General features: G+C 56.2%; 1 protein-coding gene across 1 annotated transcript in view; it reads left to right on the top strand.

Moving 5' to 3' along the window:
- The first annotated feature begins 6673 nt into the window (after window positions 1-6673).
- The window catches only part of SEMA6C (semaphorin 6C), a 73579-nt gene continuing 71228 nt past the window's right edge, over window positions 6674-9024 (top strand). The window contains exon 1 of the mRNA XM_044449066.1: window positions 6674-6890. The gene's annotated coding sequence lies outside the window, so the exon portion shown is untranslated. The remainder of the gene's footprint in view (window positions 6891-9024) is intronic.

Genomic DNA, 9024 nt, shown 5'->3' on the forward strand with positions numbered 1-9024 from the left:
AGGGATTTTAAAAAATGTACTAATGGAAAGAGGCATCGGAGAGGCAGCTTGCCCAAACAGGAGCCGATTTATAGACAGAGGGAGAAGGGACGGTTTAGTGGCCAAGAGCAGAGTCGATGTGGCATTAATTGATGTGTTTTGGCTGGTGTATCGATCCGAATCTAATTAGCAAGCGTTTGCTTACATGGCCTTTTAACAGGACAGATTGTCTCTTGTCCTGCCAGGGAGCCTTCTCATCGGACAGGAGAGGGCTGTAGCACTTCTCGGGTTGGGGGCGTGGCTTCGTCCCCCCTTTCCAGAAAGTTCTGTCCCTGGGAATGCGTGTTCTGTGTCCAAAGATTGCCGTATATCTTTGTGCGGGAATTCCATGGCGCACACATTCTGATGCCCCGATTACAGGATTTTCTGCCAAACCAGGTGTGCACGCCAAGGCCGTTCGCTTCTTTCTACGTGATTTTTATTCCTACCACCATGAATCGCGCTTGTAAAATATTTTGGACTTGTGTTGGAAAGACAGAAAATCGAGGCACTGGTTTCCTGGTCATTTCATGAGGGCTAGAAGCTTTTTATCAGCAAATAATACCAGGCACACTGCATCTCTCCTCCTGCGCGAGCAAAGCTCTTCCCCTTGGGCCACGCCGCCGCTCTGTGCATTTGACAGAGCTCGCTGCTCCTCTTGGTTTCTCCATCTGACAACATCGTGGTGTCGGAACCTGGGGCAAGAGAGACAGCCAGGGAGGACAGGGCTGGTTGGGGCGCGTCCCCCAGAGATCCTCCAGCCAGCCCAGACCTGCCCCTGCAGGACTTGGGCAGACAACGATCGCCTCCTCCCACCACACAACTCACAACCCAGGGTGTGTTTCCTTTTGTGTGCATTCCAGCTTTGCTTTTCTGATTTGCATGAAGCGTGAACAAAAAGCTTGAATGAGTTTTGTAGAAACACAGGATAAAGCTTTGCCATTTCAGGTCGAAATGAGGAACGGGAGGAACATCCTGTAACAAATGAATATTTAAAAGTTCTTGCATCAGTAACTCAGTCATAGGAGAACTTAGAACAGGGGGGGATTCAAGAGCACTCTGGAAAGTCCCTGCCTATCCTGAGTAGGAGCTACTTCTTCCTGCAGAAGGGATGAAGATACCCCAGCTGCAAAATAGGTTCAGCACCATGGAGAGCTCATTTGAAGTGCAGACTGACGTCTGGCGTGGATACCCCACCCCGCTGACCTGGGAGCAGTGTCCTCTGCTGGGTTTGACCATGACATCAGGTTGGCTGGTATCATCTGACCATTCGGGGGCCCCTGTTCAAATTGGCCCAGCTCCGCATCCTGGAGTTTCGGGCTGGGGACTTTCCTGGCCCCACATGGAGACGCTGGGAATAAAACCGTCTGCTTACGAAATTGAAGTGCCGTCCTTACGAATTCCATAGGAGGTTGTTGATTTTAACCACGGGAACTACCCAAATGACACTTGCCTTTGGCAACGGTTTTGTGCAAAGCACGGTTTGGGCCAGGAGTGAATGCAGACAGATGTTTTGCACAGATGTTGAATTCCCAGTTGTCCGTGGCCATTCTCTCCCCATGGCACCATCAGCTATCCAGAATTGTTCCTAGGCTCCCTTTGAGGGTGAAGCCCATTCAAGACGGTGCAGAAGAGGAAACCTACCAAAATGGGAGAAGAATATTTTTTTAAAATCCATTTAAACTTGATCCTTAAATCTGCTGGAACAACTAGGGTAGCCACCTAAGAAGGCCTTGGCAGTTATAGGCAGCCTATAAATACACGCATTAATTAATTAATTAAAATCCATTAAAAATAATAAAAACTGGTGGCCCAGGATTGAGGGAAAGCCAGTGAAAACAGGTGGCGCTTTAGAGCTTCCTGAAGACATCAAAAGAGAGGATGGACAAACCCCAATTGCAAGTTTATTCCAGAGTATTGCGGCCACCGTCCTCCACACTCACCTTCCCAAGCGCCCTTGCTGCTAGGCAGGACAGAAGTAACTCCACATTTGTCCTCAAGGCGGGGGCGGCTCTGGCAACCCTTCAAGTCGCTTGGTCCCCAAACGTTTAAGGCTTAAGCTGCGAGAATGAGTGCTTCAAATTGCGCTTGGAAATATCCTGGCAACGGATACTGTGTGACTCCACCTGTCTCCATCACCGCTCTCCTATTTATTTATTAAAAAATTTGTAGGCCGTCCATTACTGTCGTCTCTGGATGGCTTACAACGTTATTTCACTATAAATGATGCTGCTAAATACATGTTCTTTCCTAAGACTGCAAAAGACTGGATATGTCCCTAATCCCTGGCTGGAACCGTGGGGGAAAAGAATCGGATTTTGCCAATCAGGCGTAAGTTTCACCTTGCCAAATACCAGAACTTGGTCCTGTTGGTCCAATGTAAGCAAATTTGGTTGTGATGGGCAGAGGGGAGGCAAAGCCCTGGATCTCATTTACAAAATGATTTAGTTTGGAAAATTCACACTTGGGCGGAGGGAAGATGCCTATTCACGGGTCAGAAGAATATGCATTTGGGTGCACACTTTTTAAAAATGCACTGCTAAAGGCGCTCTTTTCCTAATCAAAGAACAGTGTCGGAAAGGACTGCATTTGGGAAGGAAGTGGTGTACACCAAGGTGACATGTTCCTCAAGCTGCTCTCCCACCAACACAGCGCCTCGTCTCACTTCGTCCCGGCACCCCCCACGGCCACCGGCCCCCCATGCGGGGCGCCTCCTCCGAGGGCTTTGTCAGGGGCCTCCTGCAGAGGCGGAACTGGTCACGCCCCGGGACGGGGCTTGGTCGTTTCTCTTGCCAGCGCTGGCGCTTCCCCGGAGATGACAGCTGCCACGCAGGCCTCGCCTTTCCACGCTTAATTACCAGTGTCACTAATGGATCCGCTTGCTGGAACTAATGAGCTCCAGCAAGGAAGGCGAAGCGGCTGCGGGCCGGCTCCGTGGGGACTGCCCCTCGTCGGTAGCTCTGCGCCGTGGCTTCTCGTGGCGCTTCATTAAGCTTCCGCACGGATGTCTCCCCATCTTGGGATCGACGGCTCTGGGTGTTCTTCTTTCAAATGTCTTTCTCTGCCTCCTTCCTCTGGCACCCTAGAGCTGAGCTTTCCGGGCAGTTCACTCCGATGCAAAGCATCAAATGCCCTGTAAGAGCAACACAAAAGTTTAAAAACTTTAAATTTGGGAGCTGCACTGAGGCTTTGTTGCGATGGGGGCGGCATAGAAATGTTTTAAATAAATAAATGAAAAAACAGTGAAAAACGAAACAGACCCAGCCTGGTACCCTTTGCCCCAGACAGGGGTTTACTTTTTCCTGTGTCGAAGTTTCCACTCCTTTCCTATGTCGAAGCTCTTCAAACTTCTGATCCAACTCCAACCAAGTACCGTTGCCTGTGTTTTTTCCTGACGAATACCCACAACACAACACACACACACACACACACACCTGCCCCTTCCATAAGGTGCATGCTATGTGTGTTTTGCCTTGTAGGTTAGGCCTTTCCACTGCAGATGATCCGGAAGCTTATTGGTTCTAGACTAAGAATTGTGATGAGTGAATTCCTTGGGTTTCTTTCAGGATCTTGCTTTATGATTATAAATCTTACGTGTCTCTATTTTTTTGCAGGATGTTCTTCAAAGCCCTGTGAGGTCAGTCAGGCTGAGAATCGGTGGCCGGCTGACAGTGGGGACTAGAAACCAGATCTCCTGAGCCCCAGTACAGCCCTCTAACCACTAGGCCACCCTGTCTCTTCCTGGATGCCTGCAGTTGGTTTTCAGTTCCGAATGGAAGAAAACCGTCACGAGTCCTTCTGAGTCCCTGCACAAATGCCCTTTTGGCACTCAGCAAAATCCCTTCTTCATATGTCATTTTCCAGGCTTTGGGTTCTTTGACAGGTCGAATGCTTGCTACCTTTGAATTCTTCGCGCTGAGAGAGGAGGAGGTTGGCTGGGTGGAATATTTGAAGCTCTGGTTACCTTCACTTGGGGGTGTTCATTTTAGCCGCGCTGCGATTCGACCTCTTGCAATCCGCCGTTCCTCATCATCCCGGGCAGCTTCTGGTCAGTATGATTTTCGTGATTGTTCGATTGTCTCTCGTGATTTGTGTTTTTAAACTGCTTTCTCTTATTGGTCATTGCTCGGAGAACATTTGTTATGTTGCAACTAACGAAAGGAATCCAATCCATAGAGTAAGTGAACGGCGCACCATCCAGCTTGGCCCCGAGTTCAGGTCACTTCCCGCAACGTGTGTGGCTTCCCTGCCCCTCCGCCACCTCGCCCCCCCCCCCCGTTAATGGTATATAATGCAAGATCCAGACGCCAGAGGACACTTGGAGGCCCTGTGTCAGTAACAATGCTGAACATTAAATGCAATGTCTCTTTTCAGGTGGTAGCCCCCACAGGAGTGCAGAATATTGGCAGAATATTCTCAGGCACACACGGGTGTCTCTCGCGGCATCTTGGCAAGGGTGCCCTCCATCGCCTAATCAAGCACCTTGAGCTGCTGCCTTCCAAAGGTGCTGGACTGCAACTCCCATCCTCCCCAGCCCGCTGGCCGGGAATGACAAGAGGTGTGCTCCAGCACTAGGTTGTCCTGGAGTGGGGACGTCTGGATGAAGAGTCCCTGCCCTGCTTGGAGATGATGGGAGCTGCGGTCCCGCCAGGAGGTCAGGGCTGACCTCGTAGATGGCCCGACCTGGATGGAGTGGGGGTCCCAAGGTGGCGGTGAGAGGGGCAGTGCCAGCCCAGGTGGGTCCCAGGAGTGCCCCAAGCACGGAGGGCGATCGAGCCGGGGCAGGGGGTCCTGGTCCCTTCTGATCTTCCAGGCACTCTCGGGCCATCTCTCCTGAGGGCATCAGCCAGCCCCACAGGCCAGTGCCAGGCGCTGTACGCATCAGGCCAGGCTGCGGTGGGCTGGGAGAGGTGGCAGCACCCCATTCAAAGAGCATGATGCCTGAGCTGCGGCACGGCGTCAGGGTGGGCTGCCCAGGTTCTTCTCCCACCTTTCAGAGCCCCCAATACCATTCAGGTTTCCCCAGTCCCCAGCGCATGAGGCCCCCACGGCACTGTATCTGGACAGATGGGGCTGTCGGCTGTTGGCACCGGCTCTGACAGCAGCCCTCTGTCTCTTGCTATGGGGCAGAGCCCGTTTTGCACCCAGAGGGTCCAACTCTGTCACTTGGCATTTCCCGTGGGTTGGGGAAAACTCCAGCCTGAAGCCCCAGAAAGCAGCACCTGGGCCAGCTCAGTGAAAGACAGCCTCCAATGCCCTTTATTCCAAAATGAGACTCCAGAGTATTTAGGGAAAGGGCTGTAGCTCAGGGGCAGAGCGTGCAAAAGGCCCTACGCTTGCTCTCCAGCATCTCTAGGCCGAGCCATGAAAGATCGTTGGGATCTTTCTGGGGCAGCTGCTGCCACCAGTCAATGCTGGCGACGCTGGGATAGATGAACCCTCCACAGGACTCAGCAAAGGCAGCTTCCTGCTCTCTGTTTAAATCACTCCTTTATGCATGACAATGAGGACTAGAATCTTTATCTTTAGGGAAAAGGGCTTAACTCAGTGTTTCACACATAGAAGAACCTGGGTTTCTCCCCAGCGGCATCTCCAGACAGGGCTAGGAAAAAGGGAGCTCTGGAGAGCCACTTCTCCAGATGGACAGAGGGGCTGACCCCCCCCCCCCCCCGGGGCTCCTGATGTCCTGTGAGCCAATGTGTGTCACACATGGACCTTTTCCAGCAGGTTCCTCAGGTGGACGCCAAGCAGCAGAGTGGCAGCTTTTGCTCGCAGGTGTGGGGAGAAGTCCTCCGGTCAGGCTTTGGCACAGGTGCGCAAGGTCCGGCCCCTCTCCTCCTTCCAGCCCCAACCTCTCCCCTGCCGCAGGTGAGCTGCCAAGGACCCACAGAACCAGCCCGGAGCCACGGACAACTTCCAAGGCCGGAAACTGTTTCTAGGCACCCTTCCCCAGACAGGGATGGGGCGGGGGAGGGTGCTGCAGACCTGACAGGGGGACTCTGGGTCGGGGGAGGCTGGCTCTGGGCTTCGCACCTCCCAGGGCTGGTGACAGGTTGCTTTGCGTTTTGGGAGCAACCAGTACTGAATAGTTGATGGCTATTCAGCTCCGATCGATGGGTTAATTCGCCCCCGACAGGACAAACTCCTTCCCGTCTCTTTGTCGCCGGAGTCCCTCCCTTCCCCACCCACCCCACGCCGCCCCTCCGAGCTCCCCCTTCCCGCTTTCCCTGCGTCCCAGAATCCAGGGGGAACTGAAGGTCACCCCCCCCTCTCCCCGCCGCAGCCCCAGCCTCCCCATGGCAAGCCGTGCCCGCCGGCGCGCCCGTTCGGCGCTGGGCGGGGGCGCCCATTTGCCTGGCTGCCGGGCCACCGCTCCAGGCGCGGGCGGGGGGGGGGGCGGCGAGGCCCCGATCCTGCCTTTCAGGAGGCTGGGGGGGAGCAGGGCCCTGGAAGGCGGGCCTCGCTGGCTGCTGCCGGAGCGGGAGGAGGAGTCCGCGCAAGGGCGCACGGCGCAGATTGGAGTGAGCTGCTGCAAGGGGCGGGCCGGCCTGGACTAGGCGTTGAGTTACGAACCTTTTGGCTTCCGAGTGGCTTTGTTTGTAAGCTTTCCGCCTTTCTCTCCACCGCCCCCCCGCCCCGGCTCGGCCGTCAGAACTGAGTGGAAGGGATTTAATGCCCAAGTCCGTCGGAGGGGCGAGACCCTCGCTGCGCTCTGGGGCCGCTTCGTTCTTGTTGCTGCGATCGCTGCCCGGCTGTTTCCCTTTTCCCTTTTCTTTTTCCTGCCCCCTCCCCATTTCCTCCCCGCTGCCGCCGTCTCGGACGTCTCAGCCGTCTCTTCCCCGCAGAGGCGAGCAGAGCTCCTCGGAGCCAAGGTAAGACGGCGGCTCCTTTCCGGCGAGGCTCGCGGTCGGCGCTGCGGCTGCTCTCGTTTCAGCGGAGAGAGGAGGCGCAGCTTTACCCTGGAGAAGCGCTCCGCCGGGTAGCTCTTTTCGCTGTCGTGACTGCCGGAGGGGTGGGCTTCCTTTCCAGCTCCCCTCTTCCCAACTCAGCCCCTTGGCTGATTCCCCCCTCGCCCCTCGCGCGCCCCTCAAAAGACTCATTCCCCGTTTGCACGCGCGCATCTCCTCTCCAAACCTCGGGTCGCTTTAATCCACCTGGTTCCCGGCGATCGGAGTCACCCCGTCACTTTCAATCCCGAAGAGCTTGTCGATTTCACTCCCCACCTCACACACACACACACACCCCTGCCTTTTCTCGCAACCCCCCCCCCACGCGTATTGATAATTGCGTCCCCCAGTGACGGCCAGCGAAAAGCGCCAGTGGTCCGTTCACGCGTCGGAACCCGAAAAGGGCGAATTGACCAGAGTTAGAAAATCGGGCGATCTGGCAAGTTGCAGGAGTTTACACAGCAAGCTCCGTGACGTCGTGGCCCCTGCGCCCCGAAGCCCCCGCCTCCTCCCCGGGCCTCGTTGCTCCGTTTTGATCTCGGGTCCGGTGCGCGCGTTTTGTTGCGCTGGGCTTCGAACTTCTCCGGCGAGCAGGGCTGCCGAGGGCAGGAAGGGCAGCGGCGGCCGGAGACGCAGCCCAGCCCCGCGGCTTCGGGGGGCGAGCGCTGATTCTTACCGGGCTGTTTCTCAAAAGACATTAAGCCTCGCTCTCCCTCTCCCAGATAAGCGCCTTTTTAAGGGTGGGGGGGCGGGTGCGCCGCAGAAAGCGGAGAAAGCGTGTGTGTTTTGGACGCGGACGGCTTTCCGGCGGCTCGCGGGGACCCTGTGTGGCGGCGGGGGGGGGGGGGGGCGGCCGTGGCAGATCGACTTCCATCCTGTGGCCAAAGCGCGCACACACACACGTTTGTTTTGAAACAATTAAGTGCAGCCAAAACTCACAGCTGGAGCAGCGAGGCCGCGCTGTGCATTGGTTGAAAGGGGAAAGGGAGCGGGGGACGGCGGGGGGGGGGGGGGGGGGCCCCGGGGGCTGACCCGGGGACCCGGCCCGCCGGCCTCCCCGGGGGGGGGGGGGCACACCAGCCTTGTGCTATGGCGTTCCCCCCTTCTCTCCATCGCAGAGCTGTGGGGTGTTGGAAGAGTTATGCCCCCCCCTCCGGCTCTCTTGCAAAAAGGCCAGGGCTAGCGCGTCCTTCCCCTTTGTCCTCACAACAACCCTGTGAGGTAGGTGAGGGCGAGAGTTGGTGGCCGGCCCAGAGTCTCCTTGGGAGTTTCATGGGCAGGACTAGAACCCGGGCCCCTGTCCGGCGCTCAGGCTGCCGCCCGCCCTGTCGCTTTCCGCAGGGACTGTCGTGCGCAGGGTGGGTGCCAGGTGTGGGGCTGGCTGGTGCCCCTCTGGGTTCGGAAGGGGCAGCTCTGGGCTGCGAGGGGCAGGGAGAGTGGACTGAGGCGAGCCGCTAGGCAGGGGTGGCTGAGAGGCTGGACTCCCCCTCCGGGGGGGGAGCAAGCCCTGAGAACTCCGGGGGGCTTGTGACTGTGCGCTTGTGGGTGAGGACCCCACACACGAACTGCCTTTGCCACAAAGACACAAGCAGGCCAGCGTGGCACGCTTGCGGGAGACGGGAGGCCGGGCCACCGTGTTCGTGTGCGTGAGGCTATTTGTAAGGCTCCGACATTCTTGCTCCTTGGCTCCCCGAAACTTTCCTCTGGTGGAAGACTATTAAAACCCAATCATGAAACAAAATCCAGGGGATTGTGGAAGAAAGCTGCTGATGAGAAACTGCAAGGTTTCCTCTGTGAATTTTAAAGCATTGTTCCCCCACACCCCTCCCTTAATTAATAAATCACAGGGCACGTTTTATGAAAATACAACTCTTTCCTGCAAGCAGCATGCATGGAAAAACTGGCATGCACAACAGCCTGGAAAGTTTTTTTCCTTTGTTTTCCCTTCCCCTGGCCATTCACACAAGGCAAGCGCGCAACTGGAGCGCTCTCTCTCTCTCTCTCTCTCTCTCTCTCTCTCTCTCTCTCTCTCTCACACACACACACACACACACACACA

Source organism: Varanus komodoensis, unplaced genomic scaffold (assembly GCF_004798865.1).
Source record: "Varanus komodoensis strain SLA01 unplaced genomic scaffold, ASM479886v1 scaffold57, whole genome shotgun sequence".
Classification (NCBI taxonomy): domain Eukaryota; kingdom Metazoa; phylum Chordata; class Lepidosauria; order Squamata; family Varanidae; genus Varanus; species Varanus komodoensis.